Source organism: Anopheles stephensi, chromosome 2, assembly GCF_013141755.1.
Source record: "Anopheles stephensi strain Indian chromosome 2, UCI_ANSTEP_V1.0, whole genome shotgun sequence".
NCBI classification, from domain to species: domain Eukaryota; kingdom Metazoa; phylum Arthropoda; class Insecta; order Diptera; family Culicidae; genus Anopheles; species Anopheles stephensi.
The window spans coordinates 72,108,299-72,122,074 of record NC_050202.1 but is presented as its reverse complement, the minus strand read 5'-3'; the positions used below and the strand labels follow the sequence as shown (position 1 = coordinate 72,122,074).

Sequence of the window (13,776 nt, the reverse complement as noted above, 5' to 3'; positions counted from 1 at the left end):
CAGAGAGCAGAGATTGGGTTGGGTTGCGGATTCAATGGTGGCATGCATTACAACAGTTCGGGCATCCCTTTCGGAACACGTCCTGCCCGGGTGGAAGAGGGCGTTAATTGAATATTGTTCCGGCAGTATCCGTCTTAATCTGATCCTTCCGGACGTTTTCACGCTGACGCAGAAGGATCGATGTGCGCGGGTCCGGGTGTTTTGGACCACCTTGTTTGGTCGCGAAAGTAGGGCAACGATGCTGTTTGAAAATAACGCGATGCCACCATAAAGATTAATTAGTGCGTTATTAGCGTGACCGGAGAGGTTGAAAATTAGTTCCCGCTTTATATGCCACTTGGGAAATGAGAGTTGTTTCCATTCAATCAGTCCTGTTGAAGCGAGCTTCGAATCGGTACGCGCATCTGCGATGTAACAGCGCGATCGCATATTTACGAGCATTTTTAACAAAGTTTAATTTCTGAACCCGGCACATCAGTGCACCAATAAACACCACGGTTGTGCACCGGCGAACAACAAAGGAAGAACAGCAAAAAAAACTGCGAATTTGATTAATGTTTTTTATTACTCTGGCACTGAAATTGATGCCGCACGGGTGCTTCGGGATGCTTCGTAGGTCGTCAGGGCCTACAAAGAAGAAGGCTCGCCCTTATGCTTAATGCCCTTTTGTGCTATGAGCACTGTTCCATCTCCCGTCCGTACCAGGGTACATCAGAATTCAATCAGAGCCAAACTTTATTGCCAGGCAGTTTTTGGTCGCTCGCGCGAAAATGGTCAAACAACTGTTGGTGTGACTGTACTGGGTCCAGAGGCAGGGACCAGAGCTTGTGGTCTATCATTTACAGCCTCTCAAATAAGTGGGCGGCCGGCGGCCTTGGCCTGTTCGACCCACGGACTAAATCATTCAGCACCCGGGCACAAAGAAACGTAGAAGGAAGGACCCAAGGAGCAGAGGACAGAGGGAGGAAACCTTTCAAACGCAACAAGCGCATAATATGCACATACTACGGTCCCGAAGTAACAACACTGACAGACACACACGCGCGGAACGTTTGCAAAAAAAAGAGAAATTTGGCAACAAAAAAAGCAGGAGCAAAAAAAAGGGAGCAACATTTTTCATTATACAATTTTCCAAAAATGGAAAACGTCAGCACCACATCTTCCAGTGGCGCACTGTGGCACTGTCAGCAACCGCAGTCAGGCGGACAAGCGGACCGGGCAGGAATTTACGGACGGTTCATATCTTTGGTCGGTTTTTTTTTTCGCTCCCTTTATTTCTGCACCCGGATTCGGATCGTAAGGATAATAAAATATCGTTTTTATGGATATTTAATAGACACGAAACATTTCGCTACAGCAGACCACCGCGGCCGACTGTTTTTTTTTTTGTTCGCATAGTCCAGTATCATTAAAGGTTATCTGGTTGTGATGGGAAATGAAGGCAAGCAAGGCAAAGAAGAAGAAAAAAAAAAGGCAGACCAAGCACGAACCAGATAGATAAACCTGTGTTGTTGGTTTCGGGTTTGGAGTGTGTTATGAGGTTTTGCATGTTTGTTGATGAGCCCTTATGCAGTTTGGAAAATTCTACGCTGGTTTGGGTTTATCATTAGAATGGTCCATTGCCACGAGCAGTGAATGCCTTTGCTGTACGGGTATAGTGGAAGTTGGGCCACAAAAAAGTGGTTATCATTATACAGGGCGCATCATTCATTCATTTTATGGGTGAATGATTTAATGGGCACATTTTAATGGGTTTTTGGAAAAATGAGATGTGCATAATGTTCTGTCAATAAGTATTATGAATTTATATTAAAAAAAAACTATTGCAGTTGATAACAAACCCTGGGAAGCTCTGCTCGTTCTACTAGATGTTGAGGTCTTTAATGGCTTAAGTTCTACTTCTTGTCGGCCTCGGCTGTACTAGACTTACTAATACTCCATAAATGTTGGGAGTTTCGGGATCCCTAGAAAAATTCGAATCGGGTTTGATCCTAAAAGACGGATTCGATTCCGATTCGAATTTTATAGGGATCCGAATCCGATGCGGATTTGAAAAGAATTCGAACCCATTATGGATTCGTTGAGGAACCAATAAGGATTCGAATGCGATCCGGATCGGATTCGATTGGGATTCGATTAGGATTTTATCATGATTCCTTAAAGATTCGGTTGGGATAAGATCAGGATTTGGTTGGGTTTTGATAGGGATTGCATAAGAGGGACTGGGTTGTTGTTTGTTTATCTAGAGTGACAGATGAAGTCTTGGTTCAGGTTGAGTTGAGCTGGTGGACGTAAATTGAAGAAGCAAGGAAAAGGAAAGGTGTAATTGGAATTCGAATACTGAGATTCGCAAATTTGAATTCATTTTTTTCCTCGAGATTTTTTTTACGAGTGAACGGTCGGGATGAGATGTGATGTCTAGTTAATTTGAAATTCTGAAACCTCCTTTCAGTATCGGCCAAATGTTTGAGCTCGTTCCAATCATTTTTCACGACATTATAGACCTCAATGTTTCATATAATTATTTACACCTTGACTGTTCTGAAGTCTGAATCATAGCACAGCCCTAGTTTTATGTTCTAGACCATTTTCTATTTGAACCACCAACGATTTCGCTGCTATATCTACGTGATCTTTCGCGTTCGGTTAACACTTTTAATTCAAGTGACTCCAGCAAGAGCTCTCATTAACGTTGAGCGCGATTTTGCTCAGCTGCTTCCACGATCTCGGTGCATTTTCTAATTCAATTATGGTTTAAGTGAGTTGAGAGCCATTCTACGCTCTGCCCGTATCCACGTTGCGCTTAATCCTCTTGGGCAATTTCGATGCCCCCACTCGCTCACTCGCTTTCTCTCTCTGTAACTAGTTGAGTAGCGCAAGCCAAACGCTCCGGAGCTCGCTAATGAGACGTGTAGCGTAAGCATCCTTTACCTTTTTTTTTCTCTTTGTCCACCCCAAATACACTCTGGGGCTGGCTCTGGGTTGGATGAATGCTGCATCGGCGTGTTACAAATTGTCCGTAGCTCCCCGTATCCAGTAGCTAGTCAAGGTGTTTCGGACCATTTCAAACCATCCTCGGCACACACACTCACTCAAAAAAAAAGCATCGCCCGGTGAACGTGCTTTATCTCCACTAATTTACTGTTCATTTCGGAATTATATTCCTATTTGCACTTCCGCTGAATGTGTGTATGTAGAGGTACACTGCAGTAGCAGACCTGCCGTTGCTGCCCGTCCGCACTATGCGGCCCCGGGTTTACCGTCGGTGGAACGGTTATGCTGCAAGGTAAAATTCGTGCCGGTGGAATTTATGACAATAAGTACACATGAAAGTGAGTAAAAATGTGAATTAACTGGATTTCGCACGATGTGCGTTCTGCGGGAGCTTCACAACTCGCACACACACACACACACAGGTACACATAAAAATCACTGTGTATATATGCATACCCCACCTTGCGTCCTGTTCGTCCTACACCGCCACGCAAAACCATTCGAATCGCAATTCGTAATATCAAACAACGAGCGGCGTAGAAATAAAGCAGAGCAAAATTTAATTATTTCGACGAAAAGAAACGGGCCGGGTCGGGGAGGAAGAAAAAAACTTTTCAACAATTATTACCCGAAATTAAATAAAAATGCAAATCTCATTGATTTTTTTTTTTTTTTGGTTGTGTTTGGTTTCGGTTCTGGTTGGCATTTTTATGATGTTTTCGCATCGTGCGCGAGAGCCCCCTTTTGCAGCACAGTTCCGTCAGGGACCTCGAGACCTTCCACTATCGATCTTGCTGGCGGTCGTTGCTTCGTTCGAAAAGAATTTGCGTACCAAGGAGATGTGTGCCTGTGTGCTGAGGTTTTTTTTTGGTTTTTAGCGCGTAATGGGCAAATGGTACGCGAATCGTACGGTTTTTGTGATTAGCACGAATCACAAAATTGTGTTCAGGCGTGTGTGTGCACTGGTTGTGATGTTTGCGCTGCTGACGCGAGCAGTTTTGTGCCCCCCTCGGAGGCACAACTAAGGCACGTGGACTGATGTGTAAAAACTTCCCGTGCGCGCGGGAAACTCGCGGAAACACAGAAGCTGCTGTGACCTCAGAAAGCCCTTGAGGGCCTTTCTGTGGGTGTGTGTGGGCGCCAGCAGTTTCCCAGCTGCGTGACCCTTCCGCAACGTCGTGCTAAAGGGGAAATAATTACTCGTAAAGAAAATGGCTTATTGTTTTACGAATCCCTTTTTCGCCTTACCTGCTTCGCGCCGAGATTGCTCGGCCGGATTCTTACAAATAACAACCGAGAGAGAGAGAGAAAATGAGGCCTGTGCGGGAATCGTGCATACGGGAGTGTTTCCCCCGGGAGCCGGGATTTTCTTTGAAATGGTCCTCTGAAATAAAAATTCATGGCAAAGCAGGCGGGAGTGCTTGATGTTATGCTTCCTTTTCACTGCGCATAACGTCACGCCAGAGCACGGCGCGAGCACGATAATTGAATGCATAATTACAAGCAGCATAATGCTTAATTGCTGTGGTGTATATAAAGCGGAGAAATATTATAAATGCGTTGCTGGCTCGGTTTCGGGTTCGTGTGTGTAAATAATATACACTGCGCTGAAAATGGTAGAAAATTAATTTAAATATTACTTACAATGTTTGTAACTCATGACACTACAATTCATCATGCTACGGCATAGAAAATTTTCCCTTATATCAACCACTGTTTTTCCTCAAGAAAAGCGTCTAAAATGAATCATAAATTTGTGTTCCATCACAGTTTTGCTCGCTCGCCTGAATCAATCTCAATCGTCATCAATCAACACGCCTCGTTGCTGCTTCCAATATGCCCCAACTCTCTCCGAGTCATTAATAAAGTGCCTCGCTTGGGAAAATCGGAGCCTTCTAAAGTTAGTGGCCGATCGTTGACGCCCGTGCATGGATGGTGCCGTTCCATTCCGGGTATCACACCTAATTAAACGAAAATTTACAAATTTCTGTCAAGTGGGTCGTTTCCATATTTCTTCCCTGCCTTAGTTTTTGCGTTCTATGATACGGCTGCTCGCTCATTCCCACCGGTGGGAATTATCCATCCAAGAGGTGGAACAGCGTCAGAAGAAAAAAATAACGCCGTGCGCTGTAGATTCGAGTGTCTACAAATCTCTAGTCACATGTGCGCCGAACGCACTGGCAAAGCGGGCATCAAAATTTGAAGATGCTTTTTGCCTTTCTCGAGCCAGCCAGTTTTTTTTGTTGTATTCCCAGAGTTTCAATTTCGCCACTTGATTGTCGTTCAGTTGCTGGCTGGAGCTGTTTAAGCACCGATGCCTCAGCCGAAGCGAGTTTTTTGTTGTGTTTGACGAATGAAGTTGAATGATTTTTCTCACTTCTCTCACATACCGGAGCGTGCGGAAGCGGAATGATGGATCGGGGCAACCAACGCCGGAGCCGGCTCTTGAAAGGCGAAAACTTTTTTCCTAGCTAGACGACGCTCGCACACCCGTCTGGGGACTGTCTGTCATGCAAGTGGAAAGTTTTTCCCGGCGTGTGAAAAGCGAGAAACGCCAGAAGAAAGCCATTCCAACTAGTGCAACTTGGCTTTTGAATACCCCCATGGCGGTGTTGTAGCACAAGCCCCCCTCCCAAAAAAAATAGGAGAGCAGACTCGAAATACTTGTGTGAGAAAAGTGAAGAAGTAAAAAGAAAAACATATCCTAGCCTGTGTTTGGCTGTCTCACGATTCTCACATCATATCAACACACACACACACACGGGCATTCCTTCGTGCGCTCAATTGGTTCGGTGTCAAAACTTTGTCACTGGGACGCCCGCTTCCTCTTCTTCCTCCACGGTGGTGACAAACAGCAGTTGAGCAACTGCTAAAGTAGTATCGATAGTGGTGCGTTCGGGGCTGTTGAATGCATAATTTACTACATTGTCAACTTCGGGATACAGTAGAGAGCACGATCGTAAGCTCATTCACCGTTCGTTATTGCGAAGAAGAGGCAAAGTTTGGTGTTGGTGCCTGGTGGTGCTTCATAAAATATGGGCAGAATCTTATTTTCACTGTTGCAAATATCGATACTTCTTGGTCCATTTTGCCCAAAACCTTATAAACCCTGCTCTGTTTGTGTTGTTGTTGTTGGTGCAGTACCGAAACGTGTTTGTTGAACAGCCTCCGTTTATTGTGTAAAATACGTCCGTCCGGAGTGTGAAGATTTACGATGGGAACCAACACCTTTTTTGAGCAAGCATGGACGTATTTGCTCTCCAAGACTCGGCACATCCTTGCAAATGTGGCCTGACGTGTTTCGGTCAGCTAATCTTCGTTGCGTGCCATTTTAAAATTTTGATGCTTTTTTATGTTCGAACTGCTCGGAAGAAGCATATCCCCATCCGATGAACATCGTTACCCAATGGCTAACAGCGTTTCGTGATGTGGTTGCATATTTGTTGGGCGATCAACAACACAAAACACTGCTGAGCTAAGGATTGCGTGTGAGTGAGAGCGAATTTTTGTGGGAGTTGAGCTCCATTGTATTATCCCTATCTAATGAATCAAGATCAAATATAATAGGCTGTTGAAATGTGTTTTGACACCTAGTTTTTAAGGGGCACTCATCAAGCCTTGATCCAGTAAATAAGTGTTTTCAACAAAAAACACAATACAGAGTCTTTAAATAAAACAAACCTATACGTAACTTTCTGTGTGTCTAGGTTGTAATTCTAGCTTTCAAAACCTTTGGTAACGCTTTCATCAAAAGTTGTACCTCCTTTGTGTTGGAAACATAAAAGCCGGCCCATTGTGCGTGATCAGTCCTGTGCCGAAAACGCACGGCCCTCCAACAAACAACCGATAAATTCGTACGAGGCACAACAAAAAAAGAGTATTACACTTCACTTCGCTATACATATATTTATTGAACTTCATCATCATCATCATCGCCGTCATCGTCGTCTTGTGATCGATGCCTAGATGCGTTACGCTGGGGGAGTTTTTTTTTCTTCATCCCTCCATTTCACTGTCACCAATAAAACGTCCAGTGAAAGGGCGGAATCTATGGAAGGAAAAACTTTTTATGTATTAACAAAAAGAAGAAGTGAAAACCCCCATCCAACGTGACTAAACATTTTTTTATGACTATGTTCGTTTTTATGTCGGCTGTCACCGCCCAATAGCACAGTAAAGCTTTTCCACACTAGATGGACCCATTGTCCGGCGAGTTTGGTTGGTGAGCTTTTGGGCGGCGAGGGGTTTTGTTTTTATTTACAGTTTTTGCTGGCTGGCATGCATTTCGCAACATGAAACACTAGGCAACCTAGCGATGGTTATATCGATGGTGATATCATTTTATTTCATTGAATCGTTCGCTGCTGGCTCCTGGGGGTCCTGGGGGAAAAAAACCGTTGCCGACCGTTATCGAGCGATGATGGTTTATTGCGTAGGAAAAGCGTTGATAGCGTTGGCGAAACGGTTCAACGTTTGATTGATTTCTGGGCGGATATGAACGCAGCGCTGCTAAATGCATTTTGCAACTCGTGCGGGACGGGTGCGGAGCGAGTAAGCGGACGATTGTTCGAATGGAAGGATATTTTTATAGCGTTATGATGAGATTCTGATCCGTGTAATGGGTTTTTGGGGTTTGGGCGGGACAGGATTATGGGAATATTTGGACGGTGTTTACTTTTTCGCTTTCAATCACACAGTGGAAAGATGATAAATCGTATTATCTTTTTGAAATATGTTTTATTTAATTGATTCATTGATACGATGGTTATATGAGCTTATATGAAAACTTCGTCTTCTTATTTGGTTCTTCAATCTCGAGAGGTCTTGGCCTGCAATTGCTGACTCTCTGTGACTTGGTTTTACCTTTGGATAGTCAGTCCAGCATACGGGAGGGCGATCCAGCTGGGATTTGATTCCAGGTGCTGCCTTGAGTAGCGCGGGGCCTCTAATGCATCGTCCACTGCACCGCCTCAATAAGATGAGAACCAAAGCAGAATAAAGTTAAAACGTGCATTGAGTACTTCAGATAACATAACTGTCCTAACCATCCAACTATTTACCTGTACCATTATCAGTGCGCTTTCATAAACAAACATAATTTACATCCAATAAATACCGAACGATGAAGGTCCTATTGACTAAAATCATTCACCAAAAGGCTTCCAATGACCCAATTGAAGTTGTCGAGAGTGTGTGTTGTGTTATCCGGCAAGCATCCGGTGCCTAGGCTGCGAACTCTAGCCTTACAACAAAGCAGAACTGCTACACTTCCATTCCATTCCAACCGTCACGAGTGTCAAGCGAAGTTTCAAGGATTTCCATTACGCAATGGCGCCTTTTTAAATATTTATACCATTATATCTCGCGTCGGCTTATCGGAAGGGCCTCGGATTACCACCACGGAGGGAAGGGTTTTGGAAAAGCACCGGAAAACGTTCCAAAGGTGACGGTGGGCACGGTTTTTGCTACCAACAAGTCAAAGAAGTTGATCGCGTAGCACCCAAACATCACCGCACCGTGTTCGGGGGGGTCCCAGTCAAACGAATGCATAATGTATCGATCGATCCTTTATCTATTCGCTACACTTTGCCTGGGGTGCCTACTTTGCGTTTTGATTTCACCGACAAACGTCACTGATGACGGACGGCTATGCCCCTTTCACTTTACACGGCAACATTTCCGCCCCATTGTGTTTGAGGTTTTGGTGAGCAACCTGAACCAAGTTGGTACAACAAATGGCTACAAATGCTCGATCGAAAAAGGGTTTAACATACGCTTGTATGTTTGGTTGTAACGGTTGGAGTATCCTTTTGTGTGTGTGTGTGTCCGGGTACGTTTCGTTGTAGCTTAAAGGAGCAAACACTTTCGTTACCCCTGGTCCAAGTTGGTGATACATCGAAGTCGCGCTATTGTCGTGCACGGGAAGCTTTTTATAGAAAACTCTTTCAACAGTCAGACATGCCCTCTCTCTCTCTCTCTCTCTCTCTCTCTCTCTCTTACTCTCTCTCTCGATCGTCCTTGACTGATTGTATCACTGAGAATTTCGTTTGTATGTGTATGTGTGTGTGTGTGTGTGTTCCTGACAAATTTCCACATTGAATGTCAGTCAAAGTCAACGAAAACTCGCGGGGGAAAAGAAAAGTTGGCCACATTAGCATCAATTAGGGGCAATAGTGACTTTTTTAATTCATTAATTATGGCCAACCGTGCCACCGTATGGGTAGCAGTTGATTTGGTTCGTGTTTGAATAATGGCTTAGAGCAATTTTCCTATCCTTGAGCCGATTTGGAGTATAAAAAGTGTTGTATTTCACTATGAATATGCGATATTATTTACGGATTAAAGCTTAACGATGGCTTTAATTTTAAGTTGAAGTTGATTGAATTTATATAACTTTGCCATAGTTTTCATAAAACCAATATATAATCATCAGCCATGCTAGTCATCGATCATGCGTTTCAAAAGTCTTACTCATTAAAGTCGGTAAAAAAAATGTTGTTGTTTAGTACAAAATGTAAACCTTTTTCCTTGCCCCGAGGGCTCCTACTCGATCTGGCAGCCCTTTCATCCCTGCGACTCAGCATGACGTGCTGCTGATTATGCTCCTGAGAGTACCGCACCGATTCCAATTTGGAGCGCCCGAACCGACGCGCCAGCTCATCTCCTTTCACATGGAAAATTCATTTTCGCTCAATGCGGGCAGAAAATCAAATATCTGGAAATAGAAAGATACAAATCGCACCGGGATAATGCAGTATTAATGAATATTTTCCATACGCATGCTTCAGCTCCGAGTTGTTGCTGGTACGCTGCTCAAGCGGTGCTCAGTACCGCCGTGAGGCAATCAAGTAGAAAAAAAAAAACAAACAGATATCAGGAAAAACCAACGTACAAATGAAAGCGGAAATCAAATCTGTCCATAGATAAGTCTGTGTGGGGATGGCAAGCAAGCGAGCGAGCGTTTAATAGTGACTCTGTAGAAGTGGTTATGGTACGAACTCTTCCACGTTACGCTCTTCGGTTGGTATGTAAGAACCATCAATATTATTGCAGAAAACTGCTACCGTATGCTAATAAAGCTCACCTAAAACATCCTGCACGAGCGGTGAGAAAGAAAGCAAAAACACAACACCCACGGTCCCGGACGGCACTTTTTGTGTACGGCACCACCCTAATCCTTACCGCGGTGTTTCGTTTCTTTCGGGTGGTCATGAATTGCAAATTTCGTAGTAATGATTCCAAAGCGATTTTTAAATAAAATCCACCATCACATTAGCTGCGTCACCGTAACGGCTAACGTTTCGCGTAACGTCGGCGAAGGATTGGTGTCGATCCGCGCCTATATTGCTGCTGGGAAATAGGGATCAGCGTACGATCAAAACAGGCCTACGGTTCCGGGATGGTTTGGAATTTTATTCACCGTGTGTGAGCGTATCTGGGTGTTTATTTTAATTCCCGCTCAATAATGAATGTGTAAATAAATATTTAATACCGCTAGCTTGTGGCTTTCCCGTATGCAAAGTTGCGGTGCGTTACAGGTCTTTTTTTTTTTTGCTTCCTCCTTACCAGCTGGCTCGTTCGTTCATCACACGTCGAACGGTTTGTTGCACTAACTGGGTGGAACAAAAACCAAAAAAAAGGAACGCAGCTTCCAGCGTGAAACAAAGTGCACACAAACGAGCGCAAAAGTAAATAAGGTGTGCGTAAGGCCCATTAACAACTCGCGCACAAGCCGCGGCCTGGCCGTAAATGGGTCGCAAGGGATGTGATGGTATAAACAGCAAGTGACGGCAAGCCTCGGTCTGGCGGGAAAAACTTTTGAAAGCTTCGCGAGAGCGCGGGAGATCCGGGGGTAGAAAGGGTTAGAACAGTATCGAACAACAGGCGCTGGGTGGAAATTCGTCGAAAGCCGCCAGAACCAAATCATCGTGAATTCTCTCACGTTTTCACCCGTTAGCTTTGTGGCGCAATTTCCCTCTCCTGCTTTTTTTTGTTGTTTTTGTTTTGGTTTGTTGCTCTGTGTGCTCAGGGTAACTCCTTGTGGGACGGTAGCTACACTAACACCCCGTCGCGGTCGTACACAGCTTACACGCCTCCTTTTTTCGTACCCACCGCTTGCGAATCGTGCGGCTTGCAAACGTCGGTGAGTATGAAGCATAAGCTTCATATGGAATGCAAATACCCGTCGCGCACAGGTAGGTAGCTAATCCCTTCTGGCAATGGTCCCGAACGCATTTCGAATCCCCATTCTCTTTAGTTTTGTGTCACGTTGCGTACGGATGAGGTACAATAAATGCGAAAAAAAACTGACGCGTGGCGGGAATTGAATATCCACCCGAGGGCAGATGGAAAGACAGGTGGCCCCCACAAGGATCTCGTGGAGTGGTGGAGACAGGGTTTGGCATACCAAGCCTCTCACCTATTAGTATTCATGTTTTAGTGGTGGATCTCGTTTAAATATTCATATGTGTTGCCGTGTATGTGTATAGCTCCGTATGGTTCGAAACACGCACCACGTAAATGATGCTGGCCGGCTGCACCGAACCATCCTTTTTTGGGAGGGATAATAGACAAAAAAAAACAGGGAAAAATATTCCCATCGGCCCAGCAATGGTGGCGGGAATGATTTGCGAAAAATAATTCTATCCAACTGGAGTGTCTTTTTCACTGCGAAGTGAATAAATTTGCCGGTACGGTTGTCACGATGAAGGAGTGCTGAGCGTAGCTTGCCCTGTTTTTTATGAGGAAAAGCGTTTGATTTTTTCTCCTTTTTCCCATTATTATGGAGGGAAAATGATATTTAATTGACAAAGATAAATTGATATCATAATCGAAGCTTTCATGTTTATTACAGTGTTTTACTTATGTTTTAAACAGTAAGCGATTACCGATAAGTGACAGAAAGGATCTTTTGCACCGAACTTCTGGAACTGATTCTGAGTTTTTCGAACCCTTTGGAACTAGTTACGCTTTTTTTATGACTTTTCCCATCCCTAGACGATTTAAAATTTCTCCTAACTGAACGAAATCTAGCAATTTGTGTAAGCTTGCCACGATGACATTGTAGTATTCCATTAACTTGTTGAAACATTCCAACGAACCATTCAAATATTCCCATTATATGATTGAAACCCCTGTATTTCTGGAAAAAAAATATTCTGCTTGAATAATTTCAATTAACTATTTTAACTCAATTCTTCAAAGCAAAATTAAGTTAATAGCCAAGAATCCAATTTTGCTCTAGTTAAGAGTCTCTTTTAAGATTCCTTTGTGTCGCGATTGCTCTGAAACATCACAGTAAAATCTTTACCACACAAACATGTGTCAAACCTCAGACACATCAAAGCGGTGTGTGTTTTTTTTATTCGGCGGCCACCGATCAAAAAACCACTTATCCTATTGACTAAGGGCAAATTGACATACGCGTTCGTAGAATTGGACAGTAGATTAGGTTAGAGTCATATTGAGTTTTGCCGTTGGTCAGTTTGAGCTTCGGGTTGTTGGTGAAATTTGAACCACCTTGCACCTGCACGGCGCGTAAAACAACGGGCCCTTCCACTGGTCGACAGCATACCGAGTACTCACACGGCCAGCGTTCCCGGAAAATGTTGTTTTATTGTCCCTTTTTTTGGCAGGATTTCAAATGCAAAGTGAAAATGTACTCTCTATGCCGAAGGGTGGGTGGTGGGTTAAGGAGTGGGATGGAAACGAAAAAAATATGTACATGAGTTCCGATCAGCCACAAATCGAACGTCATTCGATAACGGCGGGAAACCGGAACATCCCGGTACGCTAAACCGCAACGATCCTTCAGCAAACCGAATTTGTACCGTGGTGTGTCCCGTCACGTTGAATGGAGGCGCCCAAGTTCGGTGTGTCCTGTGTCTATTCCTGCCATCGGAGCATCAGGCAATGATTAGCCGCAACGCTGCGAGGCGGGTGTGTGTGTCCGCAGGAAAGCTTGCTATCGAATGGCGTACGCGTCAACTTCCTGATTGCATATCCGCACTAGCTGGAAAATGCAGTATGCAGCTACTGTCATACGCGCGCTGACCTGGCCGGGTTTCGGGTTTTTGAGATGGGCCGATATCGATTGTTGCCATACCCGTGCGAGTTTGTTTGGGGAATTTGCATGAAAATGAGGTGGAAAAACCAGGCCACCAAGCGTGGAATCTTTCCGATGCGATACAACAGAGGGAGGCGGAGGTTACCAATCAAGAGCTGTCGATCGGATTCGGTGGAGGGATGCGAGATGCGTGTTGTGCCAGTGATGATGAGTGGGCCTACTCATCGCAAATCGCAAATCTATCTACCGGCTAAACGAGGTCAGACGGCGCGCGATGACCGGCTCGACCGGCTTTTCTACTTCGACACTATACAACGCGGTCGATTGATGTGCCCAGCGTTGGGAGACATTTTACTGGCACGAAGAGGCCTCCCCCGCCCTAAGGAACGGTGTGGCAGGGGAGGCTACCGGGGTGGATGATAGTGTTAATGTCTGTTTAGGTACGCCAGTTCACGCAAATTGAGGTTTCTATTTTATAGCCTTCCACGGTTCGTTTCCAGCTGACCCTTATTTTATCGATCTGCAATGCAATGAATCCCCCTAGTGAGAAGCGTCAGGATAGAAAAAGAGGGGGGTCGTAAATCAATTAAAGTTATTTATCATGATAATATTTTATTAAATTGTTAGAAAGAAGAAAAAAGCAACTGCCCTGCCTGCCCTCGGCGTAACACTCCATCCATGAAGGGGAAGCTACGGACCGAACGGAACTGGGGACA

At 44.6% G+C, this 13,776-nt stretch overlaps 1 protein-coding gene across 6 annotated transcripts in view; it reads left to right on the top strand.

Annotated features, from left to right (window-relative positions):
* Positions 1 to 13,776, top strand: part of LOC118504688 — a 134,224-nt gene that overhangs the window by 73,771 nt on the left and 46,677 nt on the right. The gene's annotated exons all lie outside the window — the stretch shown is intronic.